This window comes from Macaca fascicularis, chromosome 8, assembly GCF_037993035.2.
Source record: "Macaca fascicularis isolate 582-1 chromosome 8, T2T-MFA8v1.1".
NCBI lineage: Eukaryota > Metazoa > Chordata > Mammalia > Primates > Cercopithecidae > Macaca > Macaca fascicularis.
In genome coordinates, this window is record NC_088382.1 from 9,511,595 (window position 1) to 9,528,295 (window position 16,701).

At 42.9% G+C, this 16,701-nt stretch overlaps 1 non-coding gene across 1 annotated transcript; it reads left to right on the forward strand.

Annotated features, from left to right (window-relative positions):
- The first annotated feature begins 13,281 nt into the window (after positions 1-13,281).
- On the forward strand, positions 13,282-13,387 carry LOC123575459 (U6 spliceosomal RNA). Its single transcript, XR_006700733.2, has one exon. It is a non-coding gene; the product is annotated as a U6 spliceosomal RNA (small nuclear RNA).
- Positions 13,388-16,701: the final 3,314 nt, after the last annotated feature.

Here is a 16,701-nt window from a genome sequence, read left to right on the forward strand (position 1 = left end):
AATACTCCAGCCACTTCTATTTCTAGCAGACGAGACAGTGAGTCTCCCTGAAACACTGACATGGCCTCTTTCAATGAGTGAGAGGAAAGGCAAGTCAGGACTCTTCTTCTGTGGGAGCCAGACCCTCCACTCCCCACTGAGATTGCTAGGGAGGGGTGGACAAGTGATTGTGTTGGGGCCAAGAAGCCTTCCAGAAGAAAGGGCTCCTGGCTTCTTCCCAGATGAATGCTACTGAAGCATCTCTAACTGCCCGAACGCTGTGATCCCAGACGGGCCAGACTGTGGGACATGGGTGAGCCCCATCACAGGGGCCATGACACTGGGAATCCAGGCCATGGAGGGGTGACATCCTCCACTTCAAGGGGCAGAGCAGACCTGTGAGGGGCAGCCCCAGGGACAAGCGAGTCTTGGTGGAAAAAGGGAGAGGAGAAAGACTTGTCGTGATGAAGTGGGGCTCAGAATTATATCGCATAAAATATTAATAAAGGCATGATCTTATATCGTCCCCGAGCTGGTGGGACACATGACTTAGAGCAGTACCTGCTGTCAGAGCCAGAGGGCTTTAGCAATCGGAGGGTCTTTTCCTACGACAAGAAGCAGGTCCAGGCGCTGGAGTGGTCGGAACTCTTCATTCGCTCTTCCCTGCAGCGCCTCCTCCACCTTCTCCTTGCCAGAGCCGCAGTGGAGGAGGTCTGAGAACACAAATCTGTCCTGGTCTTGCCCTTCTGCCTCTTAAATAAACGGTGTTTTCACTTGTATCCTGCAGACCCATTGCGTTAAGGAAATCCTAAAGCGCCCCCTGCCGGAGACACAGAGATCGCTTTAGAGGTGCATCCTGAGACACAGTTTGAAAAACGCGGGTGATAGTTGCTTGTGTTCTTGGCATTTGCAATTGCTGTCACTTGCCATGTTTGCTGAAAAATTAAAAGTTCAGATGCTGTCTTCCACTGCTCAAACCCAAAACCTATGGTTGGAGTACTCTGCACAATTCAATTAAATTCTACAAATACTTTTTAGCATCTTGTGCCTGCCAAGCCTGGTGTCTGCTCTGGGAAACACAATGACTAGATGCTGAAAACACATAGAATGCTTTGGTTTTGCTCATGACATCTAAGCTGAAATTCATGTTTTATCTCGCTCTAGAACCCAGGTTTTTTGTTTGTTTGTTTTTTACAGAGTCTTGCTCTGTTGCCCAGGCTGGAATGCAGTGGCATGATCTCGGCTCACTGCAACCTCCGCCTCCCAGGTTCAAGCCATTCTCCTGCCTCAGCCTCCCGAGTAGCTGGGATTACAGGCACCCGCCGCAACGCCTGGCTAATTTTTTTGTATTTTCAGTAGAGACGGGGTCTCACCAGGTTGGCCAGGCTTGTCTTGAACTCCTGACCTCAGGTGATTCACCTGCCTCGGCCTCCCAAAGTGTTGGGATTACAGGCGTGAGCCACTGTGCCTGGCCTGGAACCCAATTCTTAATAAAGAAAATAGATGGCCATTATTAACCTATTAAATTTCTTAATCTGTTACTTACTTTAGGGCTTTCCTTCTAATTTTGAAAAGCTACAGTTCCTAAATAATGTAGCCATTTTCCCCATTACAACTGAAAAGCAAGAAATCCCTGCATCTTTCTATCACTTGTTTTCATATATTAAACCCCCACCACCACCACCAGACTTCAGATTTCACCCTCTTGGCTTCACCCCTTTCAAAGCTCTGGCTTTGGTATCTTTATCAGCTTGCAGCTAAAAGCTTGGCTGTCTCTTCAAGGGGGCAACTGTCTGGGACCATTACCAAGTGTTCCGGTTTGCCTCTTCAGTCTTCGTGGTGCCCGTCTCTGTTGCTGCCTTTCTTCCCATGAATCAGAAGCAAAAAGATTACATTCACAAAAGGCCATTTGTTCTTATAATATAAATTTCCCGGTAACAAATTTTCCCCAGTTAGGTGTGTCTCAGTTCATCTTGTTATGGCCTTGCTTGCTTTTTATTTTTACCTTTAGGAGAAGATGCCTTTCTGATTTGCTCGCCTGTCTCCAGATAGCTACCTTCTGTGCAAACAACCAGTATTTCTGCACCTTCATTATCCCTGGAAACATGCCAAGACATAAATGACCCCTGCAAGCAAAGTTCCCATGACAGGTTCCTAACAGAGTTTGTATCCCTTTGACACGAAATACTTTTTAAAAAGGATTTCTTAGCTTACTCTTAACTCAGGTTCAAGAAATAATGCAACCTATGTCAGTATTTTTTTCAAAACCTGAATGGACAAATGATTGGAACCAAAGAATATACAACAAAAGCCATCTGAGCAACGTCCACAACCTCAGGAGTTGGATGTGTGACGCTCTTTCTGGACCAGTCCAAATGCCAATTTGAAATTAGTTACCAAACTTTAAATTGCTAAGTGTAAACATATCATCTGGGGAGTTTTAAACATTTATCCATGCCAGAGTCTGACTCCAGAGCAATTCAGTGAGAGTCCCTGGGCAGGGCGTTTCAGGCATCCATTGACCAATCTTCTCTCTCTCTCTCCCCCTCTACCTATCTCTATTTTAATTTTGACTCCACCTCTTTGAACAGGTGGTTCTCTTTTCCCATGTATGTCCTGACTCTACAATTAGACTGTAAGTTTCCTCTTTAGAGTCTCGATACCAATCCCAGCGTCCAGAATAGGCAGACCCTTCAATAAATGTGAGGATGATGAGTAGTCTCAGAATGATTTCAGAAGTCTTATCCACCTCAAATGTATACAAAAAGTGGCTCTTTTGGTCCTTGGGGTTGAATAGCACTGTTGCTTGGTTACAATTGAGCTCAGCAGGAACTGGACATTCTAAAGCTGGATGGTGATGTCCCATTACCTGCACCACTGGCCCCCTCTGCTGGCACTTTTTCCAATTGTCCATAGAAAAAGCAAGTCACAAGCAAAGCAAGACTTGGCCCTTCAAGGTGTGGCCAGCCTCAAAGTGTCCTCGGTAGGAAGACATCACACCTGGGTCTTAGGGAAAAAAAATTAGGCTTTGAAACATGAACTGCCAGATGAAAAGAAAAGTCATGGTCTTACTGAATCCTCGAGAGGGGCCAGAGGCATAAGAAGTAAACTGAGTAAGCCCTGTGAAGGTCTTCCTTTCTCTACACCTCTCTATTTGAAAAATCCCCAAATAATTGGAAACAAAACAGTATACCACCAAATAGCAAAGGTTCAACAGGGAGATCCAATTTAAAAAAAGGAAGCTGGAAAATAATTTATATCAATTGAAAAATGGTTACATGATATGTTAAAATTTATATTGCATGTAATGCAATGATTAGAGGGAAATTTGCTTTAAATATTTATATTAAAAAGGAAGAAAGCTCTAAAATAAATATTCTACCTTAACAATTTATGTTAAGAACTTAGAAAAAAAAGAGCAAATTAAAACTGAAGTAAGCAGAACTAAGAAAACAATAATTTTTTTTTTTTTTTTTTTTGAGACAGAGTCTCACTCTGTTGCTCAGGCTGGAGTGCAGTGATGTCATCATAGCTCACTGCAGCCTTGAATTCTTGAGCTCAAGCAATCCTCCTGCCTTAGCCTTTGAAGTAGCTGGTATTACAGGCACATGCCCTCCCAACAAGCTAATTTTTTAAAATTTTTTGTAGTGATGGAAGTCTTACATTGTTGCCCAGGCTGGTCTTGAACTCCTGGCTTCAAGCCAGCCTCCCTCCTCAGCCTCTTAAAGTGCTGGGATCACAGGCATGAGCCACTGTGCCTAGCCAAAACCAGTAAATATTAATATAAAAATCAAGGAAATAAAACAGTTAATTGAAAAGGAAATAGTTAATTGAAAAGATCAGTAAAAATGCTAAGCCTCTATTGTGATCAAGAGGCACAGGGAGAATAGACACACGTTACCAACAGCAGGAGTGCAAAGTGATATCACACAGATTCCTGTAAAATGCCTAATAAGGAAGCATTAGGAAAAACCTGACACCTATATTTAACAACTTGGATGAAATGGAAAAACCCCTTGAGAGACACATGCCTTGGTCCATTTGTGCTGCTACAGCCAAATATCTGAGACCAGGTAATTTTTAAAAGAACAGAAATTCATTTCTCATGGTTCCAAAGACTGGGAAGTCCAAGATCAAGGCACCAGCTAACTGGCAAGGGCTCCTCTCTGCTTCCAAGATGGAGCCTTAGCCACTGTGTCCTCTGGAGGGCAGGAATGCTGTGTCCTCACACAGTAGAAGGCAGAAGGGCAAAAAGAGCCAAATGCTGCATGAAGCTACTTTTAAGAGCCTTTATCCCATTTACAAGGGAGAGGCCCTCAAGGCCTAATCGCCTCTTAAAGGCCTCACCTCTTAATACTATCACATTAGCAACACCTGAATTCTGGAGGGAACACATTCAAACCATAGCAAATGCAATTCATCAAATTTAACTAAAGTAAAAGTAGAAAATCCAAGTATTCCTATAGCTACTATAGAAATTAAGTTTCTAATTAAAAGCCTCCCCACAAAGAAAACTCTAGGTCCAACTGGTCTCACTGGTGAATGAAAAGAATACCAGTTCTATTCAAACTCTTAGAAAATAGAGGAAGAAGGAACCATTTTCAACTTATTTTATGAGGTCTTCATTACCCCAATACCAAAACTAGACAAAGAAAGAAAAGTACAGATCAATATCTCTCAAGAATAAAGATAATAGTAAGTTGACTCTAGCAATATACAGAAAGTGGATTTCTCTCAGTTATTAAAGGTTGGCTAACATTTGAAAACAAATGTGGTTCACCATAACAGAATAAAAACTTATCTCCATAGATGTGGAAAAAAATTGCAAAGATTCTGAAAACATTCCCATTGATGTTTACAAAAACTCTTAGCAAACTAAGAGTAGAAGACATCTTTAACATAATAAATAAATAAAAGTGTAAAAAATCCAGAGCTAACATCATACCTAATGGCAAAAGACTGAATATTTTCGTCTCCTGTTTAGGAACAAAGCAAGGATGCCCCGTCTCATAACCTCTTCAATGAGGAACTGGAAATCCTAACCTATGTAATGAGGCAAGAAAAAGAAAAAAAAGGCAGAAAGATTAAAAAGTAAAAAGCAAAACTCTCCTTGTTGCCAACTACATGACCATGTATGTAGGAAAACCCTAAGGAATCCATAAAAAAAAAGCTATGAGAACTAGTGAGGGTAATGCTGTTTCAGGTTGCAATGTCAATATGGAAAAATCTTATATTTCTATGTATTCATGATGTCAGTTTAAGAAATCGAATTTTTTTTAAATAGCACCTGAAAATATGAAATAATTAGATATAAATCTAACAAAATATGTATAAGACCTAAACATTGTTGAGAGAAACTAAACAGGCAACATAAATGGAGAGACACACCATTTCCATGGATTGGAAGACTTAATATCCCTAATTACTGTGTAGATATAATACAATTCCAGTCAAAATCCCAGTAATTTTTTTTTAAGATCTCTCTGTGCGCCTCACTGGATCCTGCTTCTACTATGGGAACTTCTCAGTCAACTGAAACTCCTCTTCTCAAACCCCTGCTGACTAGATACTCTGCCCCCTGCCCCCTACTCGCTCGCTCGCTCCCTCCCTCCCTCCCTTCCTTCCTTCCTTCCTCTCTTTCTTTCCTTTTGAGACAGGCTGTCACTCTGTCACCCGGATAGAGTGCAGTGGCACAATCATGGCTCACTGAAGCCTTCACCTCCTGGGTTCAAGTGATCCTCCCACCTCAGCCTCTTGAGTAGCCGGGACCACAGGTGTGTGCCACTACACCCAGCTAATATTTTTTTAAAAAAAAATTTTAGAGATGGGGTTTTATTACATTGCCCAAACTGGTCTCAAACTCCTGGGCTAAAGTGATCCACCCACCTCGGCCTCCAAAAGTGCTGGGATGACAGGCCTGAGCCTCCATTTCCTTTTTTTGGGGCATGATTTTTGCAAAGAATATTGTGGAACTTCGTTGGCTTCTTTGTGAAGCTTTAGACCTCCCCAAACTTGCTCCTCTAAGACCTCTTCTTTCCATTTACTTCTACTCCTCCTTCCTCCTTGTGCCACCTTTGATCTTTCATCCAGTTACCTTGAATCCTTGATATATCTCCTTCAAGCCTTGACTTCCTACATTTGGTGGTCAGTGAATAGAAAATTCCTGCAAGAAAATGTCAGGGGTTTGCTGGATTCTGGTTTCTATGGCCAAACTTTAGTTGAGCTTCTGAACCTTCTCCAAGGCTCATCTGTGTACTCTCTTATAAAATCCTGTAGTGAATTACTATTTGATGTTATAAAATCCTGTAGTAAGTTGTATGTTGCTTCATTATCCCCCCCTTTTTTTTTTCTTTTTTTAGTGATGTGGTCTCTTGCTATATTGCCTAGGCTGGCCCCAAAATTCCTGGGCTCAAGCAATGCTCTCCCACCTCAGCCTCCCAAATAGCTGGAACTACAAGCGTGCTTCACTGTACCTGGCTTTACCATCTATTTTGAATCTTCTTCTGTGTCTCATCTGACTGACACAACCAAACCTGATTCTCCTCCTGGTCAGGGCTCTCCTACAAAGAGTTTATTTTGGTGGGGATAAACTGGATATAGGTCAGCTGACAGCCACAAGAATGTCTGCTAGCATAAACAAGTTTGCTGTGAGAGGGACCCCTGGCCACAGGTCGAACACTTAGGCATTAAGCCATCTGCCAGAATAAGTAAGTATCCCATGAAAGGCAGACTGTAAACATCCACCACCCCCTCCCCTGGAGACCCACCAGGGCAGGGCTAGGATTTATATCTAGAGAAACCTCAAGATGAAATTAGAGGAAAATGCAACAAATCCAGTTTTAACAAGAATCCTGGTAAGTCAGTTTAGCGAGAACTGCCACCTTTGATATCCGATCACATTCCTCACCCTCCATCCCTCTGCCCACCCCGGCCAGACATTTTCCCTCCAACTCCAGCCCCGTGATCACTGGAACTTAGGCCACTACCCTCCATAGAGGACTCTTGCTGGACTCCAGGTCTGCTAAAAGCACCCTGAGGCTGAAAAGAGGAGAAGTTGCTACTGGGAAACAGAAATGGACGTTTTGTCCACTCATTTGGACTTTGGAGACATTTAGACAACTGCTAAGTGTCTCCTCAGTCACTAGCCTAAAATTTGGTCCCTAGCCTCTATAAGAAAAACCTCTGAAAATAGGCGAATATGCTCCCAAATTCCTTTTTTGGGAAAACAAAAACAAAAAAACCCTTGCATTCTTTTTCTGTGCCTTTGAGATGATTCCCTAACTTGTCTTCTGTAAAACCTGAAGACTGTCATCTGGAAATACAAACTTCAGGGAAATGACTGTCATTTTTTTAAAAGGAACTGTTTGGGAATTGGGCAAATAAAAATCTCAGTCTTTTCCACAAACGTTGGTGAAAAAGCTTTAGCCACATAAACAAGTAAATTTAACTTGTCCCGTCTTTGTCAGAAACACAATTCAGATAAAAATATAAATTGGAAATAAATCAATGAGTTTGTATTACTATGTTTTACTGACTTGTAACTAAATGTTAGAATGAAAGCTATATTTGTCTGTAAGTTTATGTATGTAGATTTGCATATTATGTATATTTAATACTTTCCCACCTCCAGATAGTATTACTAAATTAATTTATAAAATCCCTAAAGGAGCTCTATTCAAATTGCCTTAGAGATAAATAAGTGCTCAGATAAATCAGGCATTCCTAAAACTCTCAGACACATAGACTCTAGCCCCAATTTTTTTTTTTAATCACATGACTTAAGTCTTTGGTAAATAAAGCTAGTTTTTAAATTATTGGTAAAATAAAAACAGGAGTGTCTTCGGAATTGTAGGCACGAAATATAATACAGATACACATTTTTCCCTGAGTTTGCTGGCCACACAGGTTCGTGTTGTCTCTGATGTTTAAAAACATAAAACTAAAAACCCAACCTAGGAACAGAACACACAGTAAAAATAAATTGTTTGACACATATCATTCATGAAAATAAAAACATAGATAGATAAATAGATGATAGAGTGAGACAGAGAAAGAAAGAGAATAAATTATGTTTAACTTTTTAGTTCTTTGCCTCTGTGATATTTTTGATATTTACCTGATTTGTAAACGAAAATGAAATAAGATGATGGCTTTGTTTAAGGTCTCATAAAAAATGCTCATGAGCCATCCAAGAATAACTGTTAAAAACAAGTGAATTAAATAATGTACAAGTGACTTAAAAGTATATTCATGAATTTTCAATAATAATTATGTTTTATAAAACATGTCTACTTAAAAATAGTTTCAGAAAACTTTTTTGGTAACTTGCAACCTTAAAGCTATGCTAAATTAAATTAAGTAATAAATACTCGTTACATATCTGAGTCATTTCTTTTTCTTTTTTTTTTTTTTTTTGAGACGGAGTCTCACTGTGTTGCCCAGGCTGGAGTACAGTGGTCGATCTCAGCTCACTGCAACCTGTGCCTCCCGGGTTCAAGTGATTCTCCTGCCTCAGCCTCCAGAGTACCTGAGATTATAGGTGTGTACCACCACGCCCGGCTAATTTTTGTATTTTTAGTACACATGGGGTTTCACCATATTGGTCAGGCTGGTCTCAAACTCCTGACCTCATGATCCACCCGCCTCAGCCTCCCAAAAGTGCTGGGAATATAGGCATGAGTCACCATGCCTGGCCATATCTGAGTCATTTCTAAGTAACTTAAAACATTGAAACATTAATTACTAAGTATACATTTAAGTTTATATACGTTGGCATTTTGGTTTTTACATGGTATAGAGAAGCAAAAATTTGGATCTGTTAATAGACATGAAAAATTGTACTATGGAGAAGCACATGATTTTTAGAAATTATGGCTTTAATCTATGGAATGTGATAAACTACAATTGCTGAAGATTAAAATTCTAATTAATATATGTAATTAAAACTACTAGAAATAATAAGGGAAATAATCCTGTATGCAAAATATACAAGGAAAGTAAGATTTTTTTGGTAAGGAAAATTATAAGGCATGAAGCTGTATTTTCTGTTAATGGAAAAAGGAATAGTTAATTCTGCACTAAACTGTAATGAGCAGTTGTTCCAGAATAAGAAAAAGAAAAATGTAGAAAGATAAATAAAGATCAAGTTTTAAAAATATTTTAAAAGGGTTGTGGAAAAAGAATCTTGGTTGCGGGGGCGGGGGGAATGTTATGGGGGCAAAGCTGGCTAAAATGAGATTAATTTTATTTATAAGGTTTCCTTAAAATTAGCTTTCGTATTACTAATACGATGATGCAAAACTAGAATTTCATCCTCTTTGTCAAAATGGCAAAGTTTTTTGCAGTATTCATCTGAGAATGTGAAGATTTTTCTTTATCTTTTAAGTAACTGTACTAGGACACAAAGATTTTGTTTTTTACAAAAATAATTTCTTGTGCTTCCTGTTGTTTTCCATCAGGTCTTTGATTACTTAAGAAAAGCAAGACCAGGTGTGGTGGCTCATGCCTGTAATCTCAGCACTTCAGGAGGCGAAGGTGGGCGGATTGCTTGAGGTCAGGAGTTCAAGACCAGCCTGGGCAACATGGCAAAACCCCATCTCTACAAAACATAGAAAAATTAGCCAAGTGTGGTGGTATGTGCCTGTAGTCCCAGCTACTCATGAGATTGAGATGGGAGGATCAGCTGATCCCAAGGAAGTCGAAGCTGTAGTGAGCCATAATCATGCCAGTGTGCTCCAGCCTGGGTGATGAAATGAGATCCTGTCTCCAAAAAAAAAAAAAAAAAAAAAAAAGAAGAAGAAAGAAAAATGAGTCTTTTCAATAGAGCTCATTTATTTTTACAATTATGTAACCTTCTGTATTTGTCTTTACAATTTTTTGTCATTTTGGTATTGTTTTATAGTGATCTGTGACTCTCTTTAAACAAATATCCTAAACCTTTCAACATTTTTAACAACTTCCCCAAATCAAATTGTAAATTTGATGTTTTTGACCTCAAACTAATTTTGGAACATTTCAGAGGGCCTCTGGAAAGTTCCATAGGATTTGTCTCTCACCTTGTAAAAGAGAGCTATTAAATTAATTAGGCTTATAGGATATGTTCAATTATATGGGAAACATCATCAAATAATAGGTGATGCTAAACATTTATGCTATGTTTGTGGGTATGATATTGATACAAGTGTTCCAGAAATTATATGTAATTCCTAGATATCTGGTATGCCCTAGTATAATACTATCAGTCATAATTTTAGTTATTGTATTAAAATACAATATACCACAGAAATAACCAAATTTCCTTGATAATTGCATCATTATTGTAGTGAACTCTCCATCAAATCTTTAACCATGGCCATTGAATGTCTTTTTTCATCCACAGGCAGTTATTGTTTTACTTTGATTCTTCTCTGAAAGCATTTGTAATCAGCTACAATCCAAAATTTCTTCTTCAAGGAGATTCACGAAAAAGACTACTCTGGAATAAAGGTTTCTGATAACTTGAAGATCACACCATTGGATAGGGTATGAATTTCTAGAACTCTGATGAAGAAACTGGTGGGTTCATGAAACTGCTAACCAAGATCAAGAAGAATATTAATTACATGAGACTAAATGAAATGAAGGGGATATTTTTTATGACTTTTATTTGAAACATTTCTTCTTTAAATATTTTGTTTTCCAGATTTAAGGAAACCTTTTTTTCTTTTAAGCTACCTATTGCTTACAGCAATTTAGTATATTTTTGTTAAAAAAATTAAAACATTTGGTTTTTTCTTCCTCCGTGACCTCCAGAATTTAGAAACTATTTATGAGTACTCTTCTTTTTATGACAATTATAGTTATTTGCATAAGTTCAATAAGAATATATTCTCCTTGAAACAGGACAAAATTGGAAACACTGATTATATGACCAAGGGCTTTAACTGGAATGTCATATTTTCAGACATGACCAGACAGTTTTAAGGAACTAAAACCAATAAAGTTTATTTACTTTATTGGAACCAGTAAAGCCCCCACTGGAAAAACTGGCTTGGCTTAAAAGAGTTTCTAACCTTACAAGTGAGTAAGTAATGTCACTTTCTGGCAGGCCCAGGAACTGTAGAATATTTTGGGGATCCTGGGAAGAAAGGAATTCACCCAAATCTGTAGGTATTGCAGGCGAAGTCTGATGGCAAGTTATTGGCCTGGCTTCTGGCCTCAAGAGGCTTTTAAAAGTCTAACCTGAGGTTCCTTATCAAAAGTTCCAGCAAAGCAAATTTTAAAAGAGCCTATACAGTCAATCACTATTCTTATGGCACTTGCATAAATAATCATCACTTTTGCAAACATTATTTTGCAAACAAATTAGTCTTACTTTGATAATCTTTGGAAGAAATGGAAATGCCTCTAGAAAGAAAAATTGTGTTTCAGAAGAAAACGGTATGCACTCGTTGTTAGATCCTAGCTCATTGTTTTTGAGGTTTTTGTTATTTACCTGCAATCTGGACGGGATCCTGAATTATTCTAGTTTCCAGCAATGTCTGGCTACAGGTCTCCGAACTAATATTTTTCTCCCACCCTTCTGGCTTGGAATCACTGAAATGAGAACTGCTCTCTTCCTGAAGCCCTGCAAATGAAAGCTGGATGACTTGACACAAGCCGCAGAGAAAGCGCAGCAACTTATGTACGCAAGGTCCTCACGTCTGCCGCTATATGGACTACTCAGAAACTGCCCTGGAACAGCTGACGCAAACTGTAAAGCGGGAAAACCTGTCAAATTGCCACTGCCTGCTCCCACTCCAGCTGAGGATGCTTTCAGCCCAAACCCAGAAATCTTCTCACCTGGCTGCTTTCTGAGCTCAAAAGCTGAGTTGATAGTTGATTCTAATGATTAACTTTTGTTTTTCTTTTGTTTTCATAGAAATGCCTCTTGTTAAACACTCGCACCACTAGTGGCCTAACTTTGGCGGAAGCCCACCTGGAACACTGCTGCCTGAAATGAGACGCAGCTGTTGACTGTTTAATTAGACTGACTGATTCTCGGGACTGAGAGACAGGTTCAGTGGTACAGGAGACAATCCACCAACCCAGCTTCTAGATTGTTAAACTTGTCATGGAGGGGAAATACAAATCTAGTATTTGATTTGCTCCGATATGCACTTTTAAAGCTCTGAAAAGATGCACGAGAAACTAAGAATAAAATGTACCTAGGGAGGTGTGGGAACTGGGCAGATGGAGGCCAAGGGTGAAAGTGATATCAGTCACATATCCTTTATTAGAAGTTCTAATTTTCTGTAAACAGGTCTCAGAAACTCCCAGCTGCTTATGGGAAAGCAGAAATGTCTCATTCCGAAGGTTGTATAATGGCCTCGTGACCTTCTTGGAATAACTCTTCTGGCTGGGTTTACCTTGACCCATCACTGACCAGTGACTTGTGTTCTGTCTTATCTTGCTTGGAACTCAGCACGAGTCCTTCGGCAACTCAGTAGAGAATTTTCTTTTAAGAGCAGTGGACTTGAGGGCTGTGAGCTAGCATGGCTGGGAGCCTTCTCTCTGGGAGTAATTCCGTCTTCCCCTCGGCTCCCATCGTCTTAAAGGACACTCCTCAGTGACCCCGCACTATCAAGTCCCCAGACCCGCCTGCCAAGCTCCTCTTTGTCTAATAGGAAGAATCTAGGGCGCCCTCTCCCAAGCCTTAGCTGAACGGCAGACTCTCGTGACACTGTCAGGGAGAAGTGAGGGGAAGGCATGGTGGGGAGGGATTCTTGGGGAGCAGAGCAGGCTTCCTCTTCACCCCACAGTACCTGCTCTGTGTCTCTCCTCCCGTGTTACCTGTCCAGCGGGGTTAACTCAATCTCCGAGTCCATTCTCTCCCTGCCCACTGTCCAGGCTGGCCCTCCAGCCCTGCCACCCATCCCTATGGCCAAGCCTCCCGCTTAGCACCTGCAGAGACAGCACTGTCAGTTCCATTCAAATCCAACACGCCTGGGTTTGAATTCTCGCTCTACTGCCCACTAGCTGACCCTGGGGGAGCCAGGTAACCCACCTGCATCCTGGTGTCCTCAAACATAAAATAGGAACAAGCATGCCCGCCTCACAGCACAGGTGCAAAGCTTAAAGTCAACGGTGTGCCTGTGCTGCCTCCCGCAAGATTTATAGATGCTTCTGCATGCTGGCAAGGTTCTGCTGCTTGAGCTAGTTAGGGGCCACACAGCACTTTGCTTTACAACTATTTGTGAAACTGTCCGTTTTTGTTTATGCGCTTTCTATATGTATGTTTCATTATACCATTTCTTTAAAAAAACACATAAAAAAGCAAACCTGGTGCTCGCTTTGGCAGCACATATACTAAAATTGGCACCATACAGAGAAGACTAGCATGACCCTGCACAAGGAGAACATGTACATTCGTGAAGCGTTTCATTTTTTTTTTTTTTTTTTTGAAAAAGCAAACCTGTAGAAGAAAATGTTAGGTGCTGAAAGACATTTAGTTATTCAGGCTGGGCACAGTGGCTCATGCTTGTAATCCCAGTACTTTAAGAGGCCAAGGCAGGTGGATCACCTGAGGTCAGGAGTTCGAGACCAGCCTGGCCAACATGACAAAATTGCATCTCTACTAAAAATACAAAAATTAGCCAGGTGCAGTGGCACATGCCTGTAATTTCAGCTGCTTGGGAAGCTGAGGTAGGATAATTGCTTGAACCCGGGAGGTGGAGGTTGCAATGAGCCAAGATCATACCACTGCACTCCAGCCTGGGCGACAGAGTGAAACTCTGTCTCAAACAAACAACAACAACAACAAAAACCCACATTTAGTTATTCAGGGGAAATTATTATTATTCAGGATAGCGTTCCCTACCTTAACACCATCTCAGTTCTCTCGTTTCTGAAGAATCTCTCTGATTCTCTGTTATTTCAAATAACTGTCCTTTCCCAGCCAAGCTCCTAAGATGGCTATTCTAAAACCACCACCTCCCGTTTCACTCCCCTTTCCTTTCTGTGAGCTGTGGACGTCAGGCTGTGCCTCAGCTGAGAATGCACCAATGGCTTCCAGCAGCGAGCCCATCTCCCTTATGCTTCTGAGACCCGGACCATTGCTCCCTGCCATCCTTCTCCCACTGCAGAGAGCTCTGCCTTCCAACCTGCATCAGTCTCATCCCAGTGCACAAGAGTGCCCTGGGTACAATTCCAGTGTCAGGTACTGTAAATGACAGGGGATGGTATCACCTGGCCTTGCATCGGAGCTACCTGGAGTTTCTAAAAACACTCATTCCTCAGCCTCACTCCAGAGGACTTACCAGGAAGGAATTTCCAGAAGAAGGATTCTCACCCCCAGCACCTCCGATGGGCCAAGCACTACCCATGCTTTGGACACTTTTGTCCTCCCCCGATTCTAATGAGTGGGTGCTGTGATTGTCCTCATTTTGCAGAGGAGGAAACTGAGGCTCAGAGAAGCTGAGAAACATGGAGTGGGTCCTATGGGTGGGAGTGGTGGGTCAGAATTTGAAACCAGGACCGTGCGGCTCTTCTGCCCATACTTCCGCAGCGCTTTGCTAACCTCGTATCTAGAGCAGCAGCGTTTCTCACACTTGTCTGCACACATGCATTGCCCGGGGGATCCCATTCTTTCTGGCCCAGCAGGTCTGGGCGGGGCCTGGGAGGCTGCTTTTCTAGAAAGCTCCTGGGTGCTGTGCTGCAATGCTGATGCAAGAGAGGAGACAGAATGGGAATAAATGTGACCCACCCCATCACCACGCTTTCCCTGCTTTAGGGTAGGTCCGCTAAGGTTGAGGAAATAGATGGGCCTCTCACCATCATCCTCGCCAGAGCCAGTTGCAGCCTGAAGGCCCCTCACCCAGAGGGGCTGCCTCCTTCCTGCCAGTACAGATCAGACACAAGGCTCAGCTTCTGCCCAGACTGCACGAGAGCTTAAGGCTGTGAAAACGGCACCAAAGGTGGGAGGAGATGGCAGGGAGCAGCGTCATCTCAGGGTCAGGGCATCGGGCATCTGACTGGTCTCAGCTCTGCAGCCTTCCCAGAAGTGCACGCTCTGGACATATGGTCCCCCGGGAGGTGGAGTCAAGTCCCTGCTCCAGAAGTTTCCCTACCTGGGGGCAGCCTCCAGGCCCCTCTGCCTTTGTCCAGCCTCTGGCTCTCTGGGAAATAAAATGTTCATCACATTGCAGGTTCCTCAGAGAAAAAAATACTGGCAGCCCTTTGCAAAGGTTTCTATGTTGTTCTTTTTCTTTTCAAATGTAAATTTTGTCCTTATAGGCCTGAGAAAGAGATGAAGCACCATATACATGGTCACTTCCAGGCCTTTTCCAACCAAGAGTCGTTCTCCTGAGGATGTGGAGGGGGTTCTTCTTTGAAGCTCCTTTGGGGTGCGGCTTCCAAGCTAAGCCTGCTGTCAGTGTCTCCACCCATTTCACCATGTGGTACACACAGCACATGACACTCTGTGTGCCACATGCTGGGATGCAGAAGGCCGCTGCACCTGAGGCTGTGAGCGCACCTGGGGTCCCCCGGGGCCGAGGACCTCAGTACCTCACACACTCATGCTGTGTTGACAGCACTGCAGTCGAGAAGTTCTGAGTGGAGACTCTCACCCCCTCTCCAGGACACGCATTTCCCACAAATTCTGCCAGAAGGACAGAGGGCATCAGTCGAAGCCATCAGAATAGGCTGGTGAGACGGAGAAGGCAAGTGTCACTGAGGGGAGCCCAGCAACATTAGGGCTTCCAGGTGACCTGGAGATGGGGCTGAATTCTGAGCCGAGTCCTCAGAGCACAAGCCCAGCTGTGTCTCCGAGAGGGTGTCCTGCCTTCATCTCTCTCTCTCCATCCCCCTCCCACCCATCCCTGCTTCTCTCTCGGCCAGAATTGTTCCTCACATGGACCCCTTCCTCGTTCCCTGACCTGAGTCCCAGGAGGATGTTGCCTGTACGGGTACAGCGTGCCGTGAGCTGCAGCAATACAGCAACGGGCGGAAGTGCCTGCCTCTGAGGCCCTGACAGCCCTTGCTTCAAACTCGGCCCCACTTGAACCAGGGCCCGTGAATGCCAGGGGTGCACACCTGCTCGCTTGTTCTGCTCACAGGCAGTTTATAGGCAGGGTTGCCAGGCAAAGCAGCAGACCACCTGGGGTCCAGGTTGCTTTCTGACCAGAGCTGGGGACCTGCTTGTCCCTACGCCCTGGGATACTGCCTGCCGGGGGTCCAGGTTGCTGTCTGACCAGAGCTGGGGACCTGCTTGTCCCTGCTCCCTGGGATACTGCCTGCCGGGAGCTGAGTCACGTCCATCGTACCTGCCCTCATCCAGTCTGAACAGGTGCCACCCATGCTGACCTTTTCCAAGAATAATCAGCGTGGCCTCCCTCTCTCTCTCTTCTGAAACTGGTTTTACATAGAATGAGAAGTGGGGCCATCTTCAGGTCTCTGTATTTCCTGGGTGTGATTTTGCTGTCAATCACTCCCAGGATAACTTGCCCGTCTGGCCTGATGGGCTTTCCAGAATGCATTCCGCCGCTTCGAGTCCTGCGGCTCACCTTTCCAGTCATACCCGGATACAGAAGTGACTCCTTTCTCCTGATGTTGTGTGGCAGGAAACCTTGCCGCTCTCCCTAACGTGACATTTCCCTTTAAGCTCTGCTCACACGGGACTGAAGACCTCTGTGGTGTTGGCACCACATAGAATTCCTGAACCTGCGATGCTCAGCTGGTCTCTGTCTCTTCCCCAGCAGTCCA